Source organism: Macrobrachium nipponense, chromosome 7 (assembly GCF_015104395.2).
Source record: "Macrobrachium nipponense isolate FS-2020 chromosome 7, ASM1510439v2, whole genome shotgun sequence".
Taxonomy (NCBI): domain Eukaryota; kingdom Metazoa; phylum Arthropoda; class Malacostraca; order Decapoda; family Palaemonidae; genus Macrobrachium; species Macrobrachium nipponense.
In genome coordinates, this window is record NC_061109.1 from 65,987,926 (window position 1) to 66,008,653 (window position 20,728).

The following is a 20,728-nucleotide window of genomic DNA, read 5'->3' on the forward strand; positions in this document are numbered from 1 at the left end:
ACCCAACCGCGAGAGGCTTAAAAGTATATGTCGTCTCTCACCTCAAATACTTTCTCGCGCTGAAGTATTCGTTTGGTTTGAGACAACATCAACCCGCCTCGACTTCGGTAGTTAAGTAGCGCTTTTGACAACACGTAGCATTTTACATAAGTCATATCACATTACCGTGATTCATATACATATATCGAGCTACAATGTCCTTTAATATCTAATTCGCTCTACCTCGGTTAATTAATATTTTCATATATGCTTAACCGAAGGGGAATTTTTTCTCGATAATAGATTTACCTGTACTTGGGCGCGAACGCAGGTACATTATAAATCCAGGACCGTCAGTGGAAGCGGTACCACCCAACCGCGAGAGGCTTAAAGGTATATGTCGTCTCTCACCTCAAATACTTTCTCGCGCTGAAGTATTCGTTGGTTTGGAGACAACATCAACCCGCCTCGACTCCGGTAGTTAAGTAGCGCTTTTGACAACACGCAGCATTTTACATAAGTCATATCACATTACCGTGATTCATATACATATATCGAGCCACAATGTCCTTTAATATCTAATTCGCTCTACCTCGGAATTAATATATTTTCATATATGCTTAACCGAAGGGGAATTTTTTTTCTCGATAATAGATTTACCTGTACTTGGGCGCGAACGCAGGTACATATAAATCCAGGACCGTCAGTGGAAGCGGTACCACCCAAACCGCGAGAGGCTTAAAGGTATATGTCGTCTCTCACCTCAAATACTTTCTCGCGCTGAAGTATTCGTTGGTTTGGAGACAACATCAACCCGCCTCGACTCCGGTAGTTAAGTAGCGCTTTTGACAACACGTAGCATTTTACATAAGTCATATCACATTACCGTGATTCATATACATATATCGAGCTACAATGTCCTTTAATATCTAATTCGCTCTACCTCAGAATTAATATATTTTCATATATGCTTAACCGAAGGGGAATTTTTTCTCGATAATAGATTTACCTGTACTTGGGCGCGAACGCAAGTACATTATAAATCCAGGACCGTCAGTGGAAGCGGTACCACCCAACCGCGAGAGGCTTAAAGGTATATGTCGTCTCTCACTCAAATACTTTCTCGCGCTGAAGTATTCGTTGGTTTGGAGACAACATCAACCCGCCTCGACTCCGGTAGTTAAGTAGTGCTTTTGACAACACGTAGCATTTTACATAAGTCATATCACATTACCGTGATTCATATACATATATCGAGCTACAATGTCCTTTAATATCTAATTCGCTCTACCTCGGAATTAATATATTTTCATATATGCTTAACCGAAGGGGAATTTTTTCTCGATAATAGATTTACCTGTACTTGGGCGCGAACGCAGGTACATTATAAATCCAGGACCGTCAGTGGAAGCGGTACCACCCAACCGCGAGACGCTTAAAGGTATATGTCGTCTCTACCTCAAATACTTTCTCGCGCTGAAGTATTCGTTGGTTTGGAGACAACATCAAACGCCTCGACTCCGGTAGTTAAAGTAGCGCTTTGACAACACGTAGCATTTTACATAAGTCATATCACATTACCGTGATTCATATACATATATCGAGCTACAATGTCCTTTAATATCTAATTCGCTCTACATCGGAATTAATTATATTTTTCATATATGCTAACCAAAGGGGAATTTTTTCTCGATAATAGATTTACCTGTACTGGGCGCGAACGCAGGTACATTTATAAATCCAGGGACCTGTCAGTGGAAGCGTACCACCCAACCGCGAGAGGCTTTAAAGGTATATGTCGTCTCTCACCTCGAATACGTTTCTCGCGCTGAAGAATTCGTTGGTTTGGAGTCAACATCAACCCGCCTCGACTCCGGTAGTTAAGTAGCGCTTTTGACAACACGTAGCATTTTACATAAGTCATATCACATTACCGTGATTCATATACATATCGAGCTACAATGTCCTTTAATATCTAATTCGCTCTACCTCGGAATTAATATATTTTCATATATGCTTAACCGAAGGGGAAATTTTTCTCGATAATAGATTTACCTGTACTTGGGCGCAAACGCAGGTACATTATAAATCAGGACCGTCATGGAAGCGGTACCCACCCAACCGCGAGAGCTTAAAGGTATATGTCGTCTCTCAACCTCAAATACTTTCTCGCGCTGAAGTATTCTTTGGTTTGGGACAACATCAACCCGCCTCGACTCCGGTAGTTAAGTAGCGCTTTTGACAACACGTAGCATTTTACATAAGTCATATCACATTACCGTGATTCATATACATATATTCGAGCTACAATGTCCTTTAATATCTAATTACGCTCTACCTCGAATTATATATTTCATATATGCTTAACCGAGGGGAATTTTTTTCTCGATAATAGATTTTACCTGTACTTGGGCGCGAACGCAGTACATTATAAATCCAGTACAGTCAGTGGAAGCGGTGCCACCCAACCGCGAGAGGGCTTAAAGGTATATGTCGTCTCTCACCTCAAATACTTTCTCGCGCTGAAGTATTCGTTGGTTTGGAGACACATCAACCCGCCTCGACTCCGGTAGTTAAGTAGCGCTTTTTTGACAACACGTTAGCATTTTACATAAGTCATATCACATTACCGTGATTCATACATATATCGTGCTACAATGTCCTTTAATATCTAATTCGCTCTACTCCCCCCCCCCCCCCCCCCCGGAATTAATATATTTTCATATATGCTTAACCGAAGGTGAATTTTTTCTCAATAATAGATTTACTGTACTTGGCGCGAACGCAGGTACATTATAAATCCAGGACCGTCAGTGGAAGCGGCTACCCAACCCCAACCGCGAGAGGCTTAAAGGTATATGTCGTCTCTAACCTCAAATACTTTCATCGCGCTGAAGTATTCGTTGGTTTGGAGACAACATCAACCCGCCTCGACTCCGGTAGTTAAGTAGCGCTTTTGACAACACGTAGCATTTTACATAAGTCATATCACATTACCGTGATTCATATACATATATCAAGCTACAATGTCCTTTAATATCTAATTCGCTCTACCTCGGAATTAATATATTTTCATATATGCTTTACCGAAGGGGAATTTTTTCTCGATAATAGATTTACCTGTACTTGGGCGCTACTTAACTACCGGAGTCGAGGCGGTTGATGTTGTCTCCAAACCAACGAATACTTCAGCGCGAGAAAGTATTTGAGGTGAGAGACGACATATACCTTTAAGCCTCTCGCGGTTGTGTGGTACCGCTTCCACTGACGGTCCTGGATTTATAATGTACCTGCGTTCGCGCCCAAGTACAGGTAAATCTATTATCGAAAAAAAGAAAAAATTCCCCTTCGGTTTAGCATATATGAAAATATATTAAATTCCGAGGTAGAGCGAATTAGATATTAAGGACATTGTAGCTCGATATATGTAATAGTGAATCATGGTAATGTGATATGACTTATGTAAAATGCTACGTGTTGTCAAAAGCGCTACTTAACTACCTGAGTCGAGGCGGGTTGATGTTGTCTCCAAACCAACGAATACTTCAGCGCGAGAAAGTATTTGAGGTGAGAGACGACATATAACTTTTAAGCCTCTCGCGTTGGGTGGTACCGCTTCCACTGATGGTCCTGGATTTATAATGTACCTGCGTTCGCGCCCAACCAAAGTACAGGTAAATCTATTATCGAGAAAAAATTCCCCTTCGGTTAAGCATATATGAAAATATATCAATTCCGAGTAGAGCGAATTAGATATTAAAGGACATTGTAGCTCGATATATGTATATGAATCACGGTAATGTGATATGACTTATGTAAAATGCTACGTGTTGTCAAAAGCGCTACTTAACTACCGGAGTCGAGGCGGGTTGATGTTGTCTCCAAACCAACGAATACTTCAGCGCGAGAAAGTATTTGAGGTGAGAGACGACATATACCTTTAAGCCTCTCGCGGTTGGGTGGTACCGCTTCCACTGACTGTCCTGGATTTATAATGTACCTGCGTTCGCGCCCAAGTACAGGTAGATCTATTATCGAGAAAAATTCCCCTTCGGTTAAGCATATATGAAAAAATATATTAATTCCGAGGTAGAGCGAATTAGATATTTAAAGGACATTGTAGCTCGATATATGTATATGGAACCACGGTAAGTGATATGACTTATGTAAAATGCTACGTGTTGTCAAAAGCGCTACTTAACTACCGGAGTCGAGGCGGGTTGATGTTGTCTCCAACCAACGAATACTTCAGCGCGAGAAAGTATTTGAGGTGAGAGACGACATATACCTTTAAGCCTCTCGCGGTTGGGGTTAGGGTGGGGGGGTAAAAAAAAAAAACCGCTTCCACTGACGGTCCTGGATTTATAATGTACCTGCGTTCGCGCCCAAAGTACAGGTAAATCTATTATCGAGAAAAAATTCCCCTTCGGTTCAATTAAGCATATATGAAAATATATTAATCCGAGGTAGAGCGAATTAGATATTAAAAGGAACATTGTAGCTTGATATAAGTGTATATGAATCACGGTAATGTGATATGACTTATGTAAAATGCTACGTGTTTGTCAAAAGCGCTACTTAACTACCGGAGTCGAGTCGGGTTGATGTTGTCTCCAAACCAACGAATACTTCAGCGCGAGAAAGTATTGAGGTGAGAGACGACATATACCTTTAAGCCTCTCGCAGTTGGGTGGTACCGCTTCCACTGACGGTCCTGGATTTAAATAATTGTACCTGTTCGTTGCGCCCAAGTTACAGGTAAATTCTATTATCGAGAAAAAATTACCCACTTCGGTTAAGCATATATGAAAATATATTAATTCCGAGGTAGAGAACGGAATTAGATATTAAAGGACATTGTAGCTCGATATATGTATATGAATCACGGTAATGTGATATGACTTATGTAAAATGCTACGTGTGTCAAAAGTGCTACTTAACTACCGGAGTCGAGGCGGGTTGATGTTGTCTCCAAACCAACGAATACTTCAGCGCGAGAAAGTATTTGAGGTGAGAGACGACATATACCTTTAAGCCTCTCGCGGTTGGGTGGTACCGCTTCCACTGACGTCCTGGATTTATAAGTACCTGCGTTCGCGCCCAAGTACAGGTAAATCTATTATCGAGAAAAAATTCCACTTCGGTTAAGCATATATGAAATATATTAATTCCGAGGTAGAGCGAATTAGATATTAAAGGACATTGTAGCTCGATATATGTATATGAATCACGGTAATGTGACATGACTTATGTAAAATGCTACGTGTTGTCAAAAGCGCTACTTAACTACCGGAGTCGAGGCGGAGTTGATGTTGTCTCCAAACCAACGAATACTTCAGCACGAGAAAGTATTTGAGGTGAGAGACGACATATACCTATGCCGCTCTCGCGGTTGGGTGGTACCGCTTCCACTGACGGTCCTGGATTTATAATGTACCTGCGTTCGCGCCCAAGTACAGGTAAATCTATTATCGAGAAAAAATTCCCCTTCGGTTAAGCAATATATGAAAATATATGAATTAATTCCGAGGTAGAGCGAATTAGATATTAAAGGACATTGTAGCTCGATATATGTATATGAATCACGGTAATGTGATATGACATGTAAAATGCTACGTGTTGTCAAAAGCGCTACTTAAATACCGGAGTCGAGGCGGGTTATTTTTGTTGTCTCCAACCAACGATACTTCCAGCGCGAGAAAGTATTTGAGGTGAGAGACGACATATACCTTTAAGCCTCTCGCGGTTGGGTGGTACCGCTTCCACTGACGGTCCTGATTTATAATGTACCTGCGTTTCGCGCCAAGTACAGGTAAATCTATTATCGAGAAAAATTCTCCTTCGGTTAAGCATATGAAAATGATATTAATTCCGAGGTAGATTAGATTAGATATTAAAGGACATTGTAGCTTATATATGTATGAAAATCACGGTAATGTGATATGACTTATGTAATGCTACGTGTTTGTCAAAAGCGCTACTTAACTACCGAGTCGAGGCGGTTGATGTTGTCCAAACCAAACCAACATACTTCAGCACGAGAAAGTATTTGAGGTGAGAGACGACATATACCTTTAAGCATCTCGCGGTTGGGTGTACTGCTTCCACTGACGGTCCTGGATTTATAATGTACCTGCGTTCGCGCCCAGTACAGGTAAATCTATTATCGAGAAAAAATTCCCCTTCGGTTAAGCATATATGAAAATATATTAATTTCCGAGGTAGAGCGAATTTAGATATTAAAGGACATTGTAGCTCGATATCTGCTATGAATCGTGCGGTAATGTGATAGGATTTATGTAAAATGCTACGTCGTTTGGGTCAAAAGCGACTACTTAACTACGAGTCGAGGCGGGTTGATGTTGTCTAAACCAAACCAACGAATACTTGCAGCGCGAGAAAGTATTTGATGAGGTGAGAGACGACATATACCTTTAAGCCTCTCGCGGTTGGGTGGTACCGCTTATTCCACTGACGGTCCTGGATTATAATGTACCTGCGTTCGCGCCCCAAGTACAGGTAAATCTATTATCGAGAAAAAATTCCCCTTCGGTTAAGCATATATGAAAATATATTAATTCCGAGGTAGAGCGAATTAGATATTAAAGGACATTGTAGCTCGATATATGTATATGGAATCACGGTAATGTGATATGAACTTATGTTAAAATGCTAAGTGTTTTGTCAAAAGCGCTATTTAAACTACCGGTTAGTCCGAGGCGGGTTGATGGTTGACTCCGAAACCAACAAAATGAATACTTCAGCGCGAGAAAGTAAAATTTTTTGAGGTGAGAGGACGACATATACCTTTAAGCCTCTCGCGGTTGGGTGGTACCGCTTCCACTGACGGTTCCTGGATTTATAATGTACCTGTGTTCGCGCCCAAGTTACAGGGTAAATCTAATTATCGAGAAAAAATTCCCCTTCGGTTAAGCATATATGAAATATATTAATTCCCGAGGCGGTAGAGCGAATTAGATATTAAAGGGACAGTTGTAGCTCGATATATGTATATAAATCACGGTAATGGTGATGTGATGACTTAACTGTAAAATTGTACGGTGTTGTCCAAAAGCGCTACTTAACTACCGAAGTCGAGGCGGGTTGATGTTGTCTTCCAAACCAACGAACTCTATTCAGCGCGTCTTCCGAGAAAAGTATTTGAAGGTTGAGAGACTACATATTTACCTTTAAGCCTCTCGCGGTTGGGTGGTACCGCTTCCATTGACGGTCCTGGAGTTTATATGTACCTGCGTTCGACGCCCAAGTACAGGTAAATCTTTATTCTATTAAAAAAAAAAATTCCCCTTGGTTATAGCAAAAAATTGCCCCTTCATGTTAGCATTATATGAAAACAATATGTTAATTCCGGGAGGTAGAAGCGAATTAGAATTAAATTAAAGGACATTGTTAGCTCGATATAATGTATATGAATCACGGAGTTAATGTGATATGAACTTATGTTAAAATGCTACGTTTGTTGTCAAAAGCGCTACTTAAAGTACGGAGTCGAGGCGGGTTGATGTTGCTCATCCAAACCAACGAATACTTCCAGCGCGAGGAAAGTTTGACGGTTGAGCGGTGAGACGGAACATAATACCTTTTAACGGCCTCCTCGGTTGGTTGGGTGGGTAACCGCTTGCCACTTGGACGGGTCCATGGATTTGATAATGTACCTGCGTTCGCGCCCAAGTTAACAGGTAAATCTATTATCGAGAAAAAATTCCTTCGGTTAAGCATATATGAAAATATATTAATTCCGATGGGTAGAGCGAATTTAGATATTAAAGGACATTGTAGCCCGATATATGTATATGAATCACGGTAATGTGATATGACTTATATATATATATATATAGTATATATATATATATATAATATATATATATATATATATATATAATAATATTATATAATATATATATATATATATATATATATATACATATATATATTATATATATATATAATATATAATATATATAATATAGTATATATATATATATATATATATAAACGAACAGACAAAGATATGTTATATTATTCCGCTTCATTCCTGTTCCAGCGTCTGTATCAATTTCACTGGACTTATTAAAAATGATACAGCGAAAATAGCATACTGAACGAGAAATTGATATTTTAAAGGTTTATCAATTCCTACGTGATAATTTAGAGACCAGACAGAACATCACAAAAATCCAATTCAGTATCAAAACTAAAAAGAAAAAATTGAGATGACGTGAGTGATGAAGCTGTCGAAAAGTAATTGAGATATGATAAATATCAGAAAAACTTTCTGCCAAAATCATCTGCATTTATGAGATTTGAATCCTAGTTTTTGTATAATGAAAAATGGTTTGACCTTTCACAAAAATAGAAAGTAAGAAGTGGCGAACTAGCTAGTAGGTTCCCATTGTTAAATATCAGTTTGCATGTGAACTGTCTCAGTGTTTTGGATGTGAGAGAGAGAGAGAGAGAGAGAGAGAGAGAGAGAGAGAGGGCGAGAGACGACGAGAGAGAGAGAGAGAGAGATAAACGAACAGGTAGAAACCGAAACGGGTTAGTAATCAAAATCAAAAGGGAGATTTTGATGACTGGGTAATTTTTTTTTACTTTCATTCTAAAATGACTGAAACATTGACAAATTTTCTAAAAAAGTAAAAAAAAAACGAGAAAAAAATGAAAAATAAGGTGATGAAATGCCAGTGAATTTGACAGATGAGTATCTAAGTAAGTGCTTTCCAAACCTGGAAAATTGTCATAAACTGAAGGGAGGATAAAGGAATTATTTTTGCATATTGAACAAAAATCAGTAATCAAAATGAATGCACCGTGAATGACCAAATGGCTACGCTTTTGATCTCTTCCTTAAGAGGAATTGTAAGGAACGACTAACTTAAAACGCCAAGAACAATAGTAAAAACTCCAGAATTCGAAAATACTGAACAGGAAATACATTAGTTATTGAAAGTTCGTCATTTCCACTACAAAGACTTCTTTGTGTGAGATGCTGCCCATTTGGGATTTCATTTTCAGTTTAAACTTTAATATAATACTATTTCTGGGTTCTCAGTGTTTCTGATTATGTGCACGTAAAGAGAGAGAGAGAGAGAGAGAGAGAGAGAGAGAGAGAGAGAGAGAGAGAGAGAGAGAGAGAGAAATGTGGGATGACATGGAACAGATGAAAATTATGGTGTTGGAATGGAGGAAGGTCCAACTGAAAGAGAAACTGAATGAGAAGAGAAGTGTGATAAAAAAAAAAGATGAAGTGAAATAGGAATGAAATGTCAATTTACCTCTCTCTCTCTCTCTCTCTCTCTCTCTCTCTCTCTCTCTCTCTCTCTCTCTCTCTCTCATCCTGATATATTCCAAAGTATGTACTATTGTTATTCAGTACCTCTCTCTCTCCCTCTCTTATCTTAATGTACTTCATAGTAAATACTATTGTAATGCAGTACCAGAAAGAGAACTGAAATGCTTCCATGAAATGAAATGTGACAATTACCTAAGTGACTATTATTCCTTTGAGCTTTGACTTTACTCAAGAATATGTGATTATAACATCGCATAAACGAGACGTTCGTGGTAGAAAATAAGTTTTCTATCGTGTTAATTTCTGGGTAATTCCTGTTCATTGAACTGAGCTCCTTCGATCAATGGCTTTGTTTATTTTCCCAAAGGTTAAAATTAAAAGGGAACAATTCTGAATCAGTCAACTGAATTTCACCTTCACAGTTCCTGTTCATTATTTCCGCCTGTTGACACGTTTCCGCTCGTCTGTCCAAACGACGTGGCAGCAATCTCTTCAGAGTTTTTCAGTGAAATTTGGTTGAGGTCTGGCCGGTTGTATTTGATGTGGATGTATTTTTTTTAGTATACACACACACACACACACCCATATATATATATATATATATTATATATATATATATATATATATATATATATATATATATATATATATATAAATATATATATATATATGGGTGTGTGTGTGTGTGTGTGTGTGTGTTTCAGGTATGATAATTTGAGCTAGTTTCTCTATATCTTTGATTTCATTTCACGGTCCGTTCGTTCGTTTTCCATATAACTCGAAAATCAACCACAGTTATTCAGTTTTTACAGATACTCATGTATCTCGATGAATGAAACGATAGAAGCTTGTAATCCAGTTACTAGAAATATTCATTTATTAAGACACAAGAACGTATATTAACTTTTAATACATCAGTAATTCTAATAGCTTAAACGTTTTTCAATCGCTTTGAAGATTTAATTAGCAACAGGGCAGTTTACAGAATGCTTCACTTGATTTTTAGCCTCATAGATCCATTTATTGCCATTAATGAATTCATTAACATTCGAAAGATCAAATGCATCGAGTTCAGTAGCCGTGGAAAACCTTCATATAAATAAACGCGGTGTTAACCTACTTACCCGAATTTTAATTAGGTTGTTATGGCGGTATTAGGAAATGTTGTTGGAATTAGGTTGTTTCAAACGTCTCGGGAAGTGTTGTTTTAATTAGGTTGTTTCGGGTCTTGTTTGGGAAGGGTGTTTTGTTTTATTAGTTGCTTCGGAGGGTTTGGGAAGTGTTGTTTTAATAGGTTGTTTCGGGGATCTTGAGAAGTGTTGTTTTAATTAGGTTTTTTCGGGGATCTTGGGAATCGTTGTTTTAATTAAGTTGTTTCGGGGGGTTTGGGAAGTGTTGTTTTAATTAGGTTGTTTCGGGGATCTTGAGAAGTGTTGTTGTTTTAATTATGTTGTTTCGGGGGTCTTAGGAAGTGTTCTTTTAATTAAGTTGTTTTGGGGATCTTGGGAAGCGTTGTTTTAATTAAGTTGTTTTGGGGATCTTGGGAAGTGTTGTTTTAATTTGGTTGTTTTGGGGATCTTGGGAAGTGTTGTTTTAATTAAGTTGTTTCGTGGATCTTAGGAAGTGTTATTTTAATAAGGTTGTTTTGGGGGTCTTGGGAATTATTGTTTTAATTAGGTTGTTTCGGGGATCTTGGGAAGTGTTGTTTTAATTAAGTTGTTTCGGGGATCTTGGGAAGTGTTGTTTTAATTAGGTTGTTTCGGGGATCTTGGGAAGCGTTGTTTTAATTAAGTTGTTTCGGGGATCTTGGGAAGTGTTGTTTTAATTAGGTTGTTTCAGGGATTTTGGGAAGTGTTGTTTTAATTAAGTTGTTTTGGGGGTCTTGGGAAGTGTTGTTTTAATTAGGTTGTTTCGTGGGTCTTGGGAAGTGTTGTTTAACTAAGTTGTTTCGGGGGTCTCAGGAATTGTTGTTTTAATTAAGTTGTTTTGGGGGTCTTGGGAAGTGTTGTTTTAATTAGGTTGTTTCGGGAGGTTTGGGAAGTGTTTTTTTAATTAGGTTGTTTCGGGGATCTTGGGAAGCGTTGTTTTAATTAAGTGGTTTCGGGGGTCTTAGGAAGTGTTGTTTTAATTAGGTTGCTTCGTGGGTCTTGGGAAGTGTTGTTTAACTAAGTTGTTTCGGGGTCTCAGGAATTGTTGTTTTAGTTAAGTTTTTTTTGGGGGTCTTGGGAAGTGTTGTTTTAATTAGGTTGTTTCGGGGGGTTTGGGAAGTGTTGTTTTAATTAGGTTGTTTCAGGGATCTTGGGAAGCGATGTTTTAATTAGGTTGTTTCGGGGGTCTTGGGAAGCGTTGTTTTAGTTAGGTTGTTTCAGGGATCTTGGGAAGTGTTGTTTTAATTATGTTGTTTCGGGGGTCTTGGGAAGCGTTGTTTTAATTAGGTTGTTTCGGGGATCTTGGGAAGTGTTGTTTTAATTAGGTTGTTTCGGGGGGTTTGGGAAGTATTGTTTTAATTAGGTTGTTTTGGGGGTCTTGGGAAGCGTTGTTTTAATTAGGTTGTTTCAGGGGTCTTGGGAAGTGTTGTTTTAATTAGGTTGTTTCGGGGATCTTGAGAGGTGTTGTTTTAATTAGGTTGTTCCGGGGTCTTGGGAAGTGTTGTTTTAATTAGGTTGTTTCGGAGGTTTTGGGAAGTGTAGTTTTAATTAGGTTATTTTGGGGGTCTTGAGAAGTGTTGTTTTAATTAGGTTGTTTCGGGGTGTTTGGGAAGTGTTGTTTTAAATAGGTTGTTTTGGGGGTCTTGGGAAGTGTTGTTTTAATTAGGTTGTTTCGGGGATATTGAGAAGTGTTGTTTTTATTAGGTTGTTCCGGGATCTTGGGAAGTGTTGTTTTCATTAGGTTGTATCAGGGGTCTTGAGAAGTGTTGTTTTGATTAGGTTTTCCGGGGTCTTTGGGAAGTGTTGTTTTAATTAGGTTGTTTCTTGGTTCTCGGGAAATGTTGTTTTAAGTAGGTTGTTTTGGGGGTCATGGGAAGTGTTGTTTTAATTAGGTTGTTTCGGGGTCTTGGGAAGTGTTGTTTTAATGAGGTTGTTTCGGGGGTCAAGGGAAGTGCTGTTTTAATTAGGTTGTTTCGCTGCTCTTGGGAAGTGATGTTTTAATTAGGTTGTTTCGGGGGTCTTTGGAAGTGTTGTTTTAATTAGATTGTTTCAGGGGTCTCAGGATGTGTTATTTTAATTAGGTTGTTTCGAGGGTATCGGGAAGTGTTGTTTTAATTAGTTTTTTTCGGGGGTCATGGGAAGTGTTGTTTTAATTAGGTTGTTTCTGGGGTCTTGGGAAGTGTTGTTTTAATAAAGTTTTTTTGGGGTTTCAGGAAGTGTTGTTTTAATTAGGTTGTTTCATGGGTCATGGGAATTTTTTTTTAATTATGTTGTTTCGCTGGTCTTGGGAAGTGATGTTTTAATTAGGTTGTTTCGCTGGTCTTGGGAAGTGTTTTTTAAATTAGGCTTTTTGGGGGGTCTTGGGGAACTGTTGTTTTAATTATGTTGTTTCTGGGGTCTTGGGAAGTGTTGTTTTAATTATGTTGTTTCTGGGGTCTTGGGAAGTGTTGTTTTAATTATGTTTTTTTGGGGGTCTTGGGAAGTGTTAATTAGGTTGTTTCGGGGGTCTCAGGAAGTGTTGTTTTAATTAGGTTGTTTTGAGGGTCTCAGGAAGTGTTGTTTTAATTAGTTTGTTTCGGGGGTCATGGGAAGTGTTGTTTTAATTAGGTTGTTTCGGGGTCTTGGGAAGTGTTGTTTTAATTAGGTTGTTTCTGGGGTCATGGGAATTGTTGTTTTAATTAGGTTGTTTCGCTGGTATTGGGAAGTGTTGTTTAAATTAGGTTGTTTTGGGGGTCTCAGGAAGTGTTGTTTTAATTAGGTTGTTTCGAGGGTCTCGGGAAGTGTTGTTTTAATTAGTTTGTTAAGGGGGTCATGGGAAGTGTTGTTTTAATTATATTGTTTTTGGGGTCTTGGGAAGTGTTGTTTTAATTAGGTTGTTTTGGGGGTCTCAGGAAGTGTTGTTTTAATTAGATTGTTTCAGGGGTCATGGGAATTGTTGTTTTAATTATGTTGTTTCGCTGCTCTTGGAAGTGATGTTTTAATTAGGTTGTTTCGGGGGTCATGGGAAGTGTTGTTTTAATTATGTTGTTTTGGGGGTCTTCGGAAGTGTTGCTTTAATTATGTGGTTTCTTGGGTCTTGGGAAGGGTTGTTTTAATTATGTTGTTTCGGGGGTCTTGGGAAGTGTTGTTTTAATTATGTTGTTTCGGGGGTCTTGGGAAGTGTTGTTTTAATTAGGTTGTTTCGGGGTCTTGGGAAGTGTTGTTTTAATTATCCTGTTTCGGGGTCTTGGGAAGTGTTGTTTTAATTATGTTGTTTCAGGGGTCTTGGGAAGTTTTGTTTCAATTAAGTTGTTGCGGAGGTCTTGGGAAGTGTTGTTTTAATTAGGTTGTTTCAGGTTGTTTGGGAAGTGTTGTTTTAATAAGGTGGTTTCAGGGGTCTTGGGAAGTGTTGTTTTAATTAGGTTGATTCGGGGATCTTGAGAAGTGTTGTTTTTATTAGGTTGTTCCGGGGTCTTGGAAAGTGTTGTTTTAATTAGATTGTTTCAGGGGTCTTGGGAAGCGTTGTTTTAATTAGGTTGTTTTGGGGGTCTTGGGAAGTGTTGTTTTAAATAGTTTGTTTCGGAGGTCTTGGGAAGCATTGTTTTAATTAGGTTATTTCGGGGGTCTTGGGAAGTGTTGTTTTAATTAGGTTGTTTCTGGGGTCATGGGAAGTGTTGTTTCAATTAGGTTGTTTCGGAGGTCTTGGGAAGCATTGTTTTAATTAGGTTGTTTCGGGGGTCTTGGGAAGTGTTGTTTTAATTATGTTGTTTCGGGAGTCATTGGAAGTGTTGTTTTAATTATGTTGTTTCTGGGGTCTTGGGAAGTGTTGTTTTAATTATGTTGTTTCGAGGGTCTTGGGAAGTGTTGTTTTAATTAGGTTGTTTCGGATTCTAGGAAGTGTTGTTTTAATCAGGTTGTTTCGGGGGTCTTGGGAAGTGTTGTTTTGATTAGGTTGTTTCGGGGTCTCTGTACGGGTTGTTTTAATTAGGTTGTTTCGGGGGTCTCGGAAGTGTTGTTTTAATTAGGTTGTTTCTGGGGTCTTGGGAAGTGTTGTTTTACTTATGTTGTTTCGGAGGTCTAGGGAAGTGTTGTTTTAAGTATGTTGTTTCAGGGGTCTTGGGAAGTGTTGTTTTAATTATGTTGTTTCAGGGGTGTTGGGAATTGTTGTTTTAATTATGTTGTTTCGGGGGTCTTGGGAAGTGTTGTTTTAATTATGTTGTTTTGGGGGTCTTGGGAAGTGTTATTTTAATTAGGTTGTTTCGGGGGTCTTGGGAAGTGTTGTTTTAATTAGGTTGTTTCGAGGGTCTCGGGAAGTGTTGTTTTAATTAGGTTGTTTTTGGGGTCTCGGGAAGTGTTGTTTTAAGTAGGTTATTTCGGGGGGTCATGGGAAGTGTTTTAATTAGGTTGTTTCTGGGGTCTTGGGAAGTGTTGTTGTAATTAGGTTGTTTTGGGGGTCAAGGGAAGTGCTGTTTTAATTAGGTTGTGTCGCTGCTTTTGGGAAGTGATGTTTTAATTAGGTTGTTTCGGGGTCTTGGGAAGTGTTGTTTTAATTAGGTTGTTTCGGGGTCTCAGGATGTGTTTTTTTAATTAGGTTGTTTCGAGGGTCTTGGGAAGTGTTGTTTTAATTAGGTTGTTTTGGTGGTCATGGGAAGTGTTGTTTTAATTAGGTTGTTTCTGGGGTCTTGGGAAGTGTTGTTTTAATAAGGGTTTTTGGGGGTCTCAGGAAGTGTTGTTTTAATTAGGTTGTTTTGGGGGTCATGGGAATTGTTGTTTTAATTATGTTGTTTCGCTGGTCTTGGGAAGTGATGTTTTAATTAGGTTGTTTCGCTGGTCTTGGGAAGTGTTGTTTTAATTAGGCTTTTTGGGGGTCTTGGGGAAGTGTTGTTTTAATTATGTTGTTTCTGGGGTCTTGGGAAGTGTTGTTTCAATTATGTTTTTTCGGGGGTCTTGGGAAGTGTTGTTTTTATTAGGCTGTTTCGGGGGTCTCAGGAAGTCTTGTTTTAATTAGGTTGTTTTCAGGGTCTCAGGAAGTGTTGTTTTAATTAGGTTGTTTCGGGGGTCATGGGAAGTGTTGTTTTAATTAGGTTGTTTTGGGGTCTTGGGAAGTGATGTTTTAATTAGGTTGTTTCATGGGTCATGGGAAGTGTTGTTTTAATTATGTTATTTCAGGGGTCTTGGGAAGTGTTGTTTTAATTAGGTTGTTTCGGGGTGTTTGGGAAGTGTTGTTTTAATTAGGTTGTTTCGGGGGTCTTGGGAAGTGTTGTTTTAATTAGGTTGTTTTGGGGATCTTGAGAAGTGTTGTTTTCATTAGGTTGTTCCGGGGTCTTGGGAAGTGTTGTTTTAATTAGGTTGTTTCAGGGGTCTTGGGAAGCGTTGTTTTAATTAGGTTGTTTCGGGGATCTTGGGAAGTGTTTTTTTAATTAGGTTGTTTCGGGGGTCTTGGGAAGCGTTCTTTTAATCAGGTTGTTTCTGGGGTCTCGGGAAGTGTTGTTTTAATTAGGTTGTTCTGGGGTCTTGGGAAGTGTTGTTTTAATTATGTTGTTTCGGGAGTGTTGGGAAGTGTTGTTTTAATTAGGTTGTTTCGGGGGTCTTGGGAAGTGTTGTTTTAATTATGTTGTTTCGGGGGTCTTGGGAAGTGTTGTTTTAATTATGTTGTTTCGGGGGTCTTGGGAAGTGTTGTTTTAATTAGGTTGTTTCTTGGGTCTTGGGAAGTGTTGTTTCAATTAGGATGTTTCGGGGGTCTTGGGAAGTGTTGTTTTAATTAGGTTGTTTCTTGGGTCTCGGGAAGTGTTGTTTTAATTATGTTTTTTCGGGGGTCATGGGAAGTGTTGTTTTAATTAGGCTGTTTCGGGGGTCTTAGGAAGTGTTGTTTTAATTATGTTGTTTCAGGGGTCTTGGGAATTGTTGTTTTAATTAGGCTTTTTCAGGTGTCTTGGGAAGTGTTGTTTTAATTATTTTGTTTTGGGGGTCTTGGGAAGTGTTATTTTAATCATGTTGTTTCGGGGGTCTTGGGAAGTGTTGTTTTAATTAGGTTGTTTCTGGGTTCTCGGGAAGTGTTGTTTTAAGTAGGTTGTTTCGGGGTTCATGGGAAGTTTTGTTTTAATTAGGTTGTTTCGGGGTCTCGGGAAGTGTTGTTTTAATTAGGTTGTTTCGGTGGTCAAGGGAAGTGCTGTTATTGCCTGAATTAGGTTGTTTCGCTGCTCTTGGTAAGTGATGTTTTAATTAGGTTGTTTCGGGGGTCTTGGGAAGTGTAGTTTTAATTAGGTTGTTTCACGGGTCATGGGAATTGTTGTTTTAATTATGTGGTTTTGCTGGTCTTGGGAAGTGATGTTTTAATTAGGTTGTTTCGGGGTCTTTGAAGTTTTTATTTATTGTGGCTTTTTTGGGGGTCTTGGGGAAGTGTTGTTTTTATTATGTTGTTTCTGGGGTCTTGGGAAGTGTTGTTTTAATTATGTTTTTCGGGGATCTTGGGAAGTGTTGTTTTAATTAGGTTGTTTCGGGGGTCTCAGGAAGTGTTGTTTTAATTAGGTTGTTTTGAGGGTCTCATGGAAGTGTTGTTTTAATTAGGTTGTTTCAGGGATCTTGGGAAGTGTTGTTTTAATTAGGTTTTTGTTTTTCGGGTCCATAGAAGTGGTTTGTTTTTAATTAGGTTTTTTGTTTTCTGGGGTCATGGGAAGTGGTTTGTTTTCAATTAGGTTGTTTCGGAGGTCTTGGGAAGCATTGTTTTAATTAGGTTTGTTTCGGGGTTTTGTGGGAGTGTTGTTTTAATTATGTTGTTTCGGGAGTCATTGGAAGTGTTGTTTTAATTATGTTGTTTCTGGGGTCTTGGGAAGTGTTGTTTTAATTATGTTGTTTCGAGGGTCTTGGGAAGTGTTGTTTTAATTAGGTTGTTTCGGATTCTAGGAAGTGTTGTTTTAATCAGGTTGTTTCGGGGTCTCAGAAGTGTTGTTTTAATTAGTTGTTTGAGGGTATCAGGAAGGTTGTTTTAATTAGGGTTTCAGGGATCTGGAAGTGTTTTTATTTATTAGTGGTTTGGGTCTCGGGAAGTGTTGTTTTAATGAGGTTGTTTCGGGGTCTTGGGAAGTGTTGTTTTAATTAGGTTGTGTCGCTGGTCTTGGGAAGTGATGTTTTAATTAGGTTGTTTCGGGGTCTTGGGAAGTGTTGTTTTAATTAGGTGGTTTCGGGGTCTCAGGATGTGTTTTTTTAATTAGGTTGTTTCGAGGGTCTTGGGAAGTGATGTTTTAATTAGGTTGTTTTGGTGGTCATGGGAAGTGTTGTTTTAATTAGGTGGTTTCTGGGGTCTTGGGAAGTGTTCTTTTAATAAGGGTTTTTGGGAGTCTCAGGAAGTGTTGTTTTAATTAGGTTGTTTCGCTGGTCTTGGGAAGTGATGTTTTAATTAGGTTGTTTCGCTGGTCTTGGGAAGTGTTGTTTTAATTAGGTTGTTTCTGGGGTCTTGGGAAGTGTTGTTTTAATAAGGGTTTTTGGGGGTCTCAGGAAGTGTTGTTTTAATTAGGTTGTTTCGCTGGTCTTGGGAAGTGATGTTTTAATTAGGTTGTTTCGCTGGTCTCAGGAAGTGTTGTTTTAATTAGGTTGTTTTGAGGGTCTATGGAATTGTTGTTTTAATTAGGTTATTTCGGAGGTCATGGGAAGTGTTGTTTTAATTAGGTTTTTTTGGGGTCTTGGGAAGTGTTGTTTTAATTAGGTTGTTTCATGGGTCATGGGAAGTGTTGTTTTAATTATATTATTTCAGGGGTCTTGGGAAGTGTTGTTTTAATTAGGTTGTTTCGGGTATCTGGAAGTGTTGTTTTAATATTCTTCTTATTACTTTTTAGCTCTTTTAAACTCTTATTCTTTTTTTGATTTTTCATGTCAGCCGTTTTTCTTTGCATAGCCATCTACATCCTTTACCTCCCCTTTTTGTTTATCCGGCATTCATACTTTTTTTTAATAGGTTTTTTGGGGTCTTTTGAAGTGTTGTTTTCATATAGGTTGTTTCGGGGGTCATGAAGGTTGTTTAATTAGGTTGGTTCGGGGATCTTGCGAAGTTGTGTCATTAGGTGTTCGGGTCTGGGAAGTGTTGTTTTTAATTAGGTTTTAGGGTCTTGGGAAGCGTTGTTTTAATTAGGTTGTTTCGGGGATCTTGGGAAGTGTTTTTTTAATTAGGTTGTTTCGGGGGTCTTGGGAAGCGTTCTTTTAATCAGGTTGTTTCTGGGTCTCGGGAAGTGTTGTTTTAATTAGGTTGTTCTGGGGTCTTGGGAAGTGTTGTTTTAATTAAGGTTGTTCTGTGGTCCATGGGAAGTGTTGTTTAATTATGATGTTCGGGGTCTCGGGAAGGTGTTTTAATTATGTTGCTTTGGAGTATTGGGAAGTGTTGTTTTAAATTAGGTGTTTCGGGGTCTTGGGAAGTGTTGTTTTAATTAGGTTATTTCGGGTTTGGGAAGTGTTGTTTATTTTAGGTTGTTTCTTGGGTCTTGGGAAGTGTGTTTTCAATAGGTTGTTCGGGGGTCTTGGGAAGTGTGTTTTTAATTAGGTTGTTGCTTGGGTCTTGGGAAGTGTTGTTCTCATATGTGGTTTCGGTCCATGAAGGGTTGTTTTAAATTAGGTTGTTTTTCTGGGGTCTTAGGAAGTGTTGTGTAATGATCTTATGAATTACTGTTGTTCAGGGTCTTGGGAATTGTTGTTTAATTAGGCTTTTTTAGGTGTCTTGGAAGTGTTGTTTTAATTAGGTGTTTCAGGGGTCTTGGAAGTGTATTTTAATCATGTTGTTTGGGTCGTGGGAAGTGTTGTTTTAATTAGTTGTTTCGGTTTCTCAGGGGAAAAGTGTTGTTTTAATTAGGTTTGTTGGGGTCATGGAAGTTTTGTTTTAATTAGGTGTTCGGGTCTCAGAAAGTGTTGTTTTAATGAGGTTGTTTCGAGGGTCAGGGAAGCGCCTGTTTTAATAAGTTGTTGGCTGTCTATTGGGAAGTGATGGTTTAATTAGGTTGTTTCAGGTGTCTTGGAAGTGTAGGTTTTAATTAGGTTGTTTCACTGGGTCATGGGAATTGTTGTTCAATTATGTGGTTTTGCTGGTCTTGGGAAGTGATGTTTAATTAGTTGTTCGGGGTCTTTGGAGTTTTGTTTAATTAGGCTTTTTGGGGTCTTGGGGAAAGTTGCGTGTTTTTATTATGTTGTTTCTGGGATCTTGGGAAGCGTTGTTTTTAATAGTTTGCTTTGGGGGTCATGGAAGTGTTGTTTTGTAAATAGTTTGTTTCGGAGGTCTTGGGAAGCATTGTTTTAATTAGGTTATCGGGGGTCTTGGAAGTGTTGTTTTAATTAGGTGTTTTTTTTTTTTATTTCTGGGGTCAGGGAAGTGTTGATCAATAGGTTGTTTCGAGGTCTTAGGGAAGCATTGTTTTAATTATGTTGTTTCGGGGGTCTTGTGAAGTGTTGTTTTAATTAGGTTTTTTCGAGGGTCCTCGGCGGAAGTGTTGTTTTAATTAGGTCGTTTTTGGGGTCTCGGGAAGGAATTGTTTTAAAGTGGGTTTTTGCCAAAATGGGGGGACTTGTTTTTTTAATTAGGTTGTTTCTGGGGTCTTGGGAAGTTGTTGTAATTAGGTTTGTTTGGGGGTCAAAGGGTGGTGCTGTTTTTAATTCAGGTTGTGTAGCTTGCTTTTGGGAAGTGATGTTTTAATTTGGTTATTTTGGGGTCTTGGGAAGTGTTGTTTTAATTAGGTTGTTTCGGGGGTCTTGGGAAGTGTAGTTTTAATTAGGTTGTTTCACGGGTCATGGGAATTGTTGTTTTAATTATGTGGTTTTGCTGGTCTTGGGAAGTGATGTTTTAATTAGGTTGTTTCGGGGGTCTTTGGAAGTTTTATTTTAATTAGGCTTTTTTGGGGGTCTTGGGGAAGTGTTGTTTTTATTATGTTGTTTCTGGGGTCTTGGGAAGTGTTGTTTTAATTATGTTTTTCGGGGATCTTGGGAAGTGTTGTTTTAATTAGGTTGTTTCAGGGGTCTCAGGAAGTGTTGTTTTAATTAGGTTGTTTTGAGGGTCTCATGGAAGTGTTGTTTTAATTAGGTTGTTTCAGGGATCTTGGGAAGTGTTGTTTTAATTAGGTTGTTTCGGGGTCTCGGGAAGTGTTGTTTTAATGAGGTTGTTTCGGGGTCTTGGGAAGTGTTGTTTTAATTAGGTTGTGTCGCTGGTCTTGGGAAGTGATGTTTTAATTAGGTTGTTTCGGGGTCTTGGGAAGTGTTGTTTTAATTAGGTGGTTTCGGGGTCTCAGGATGTGTTTTTTTAATTAGGTTGTTTCGAGGGTCTTGGGAAGTGTTGTTT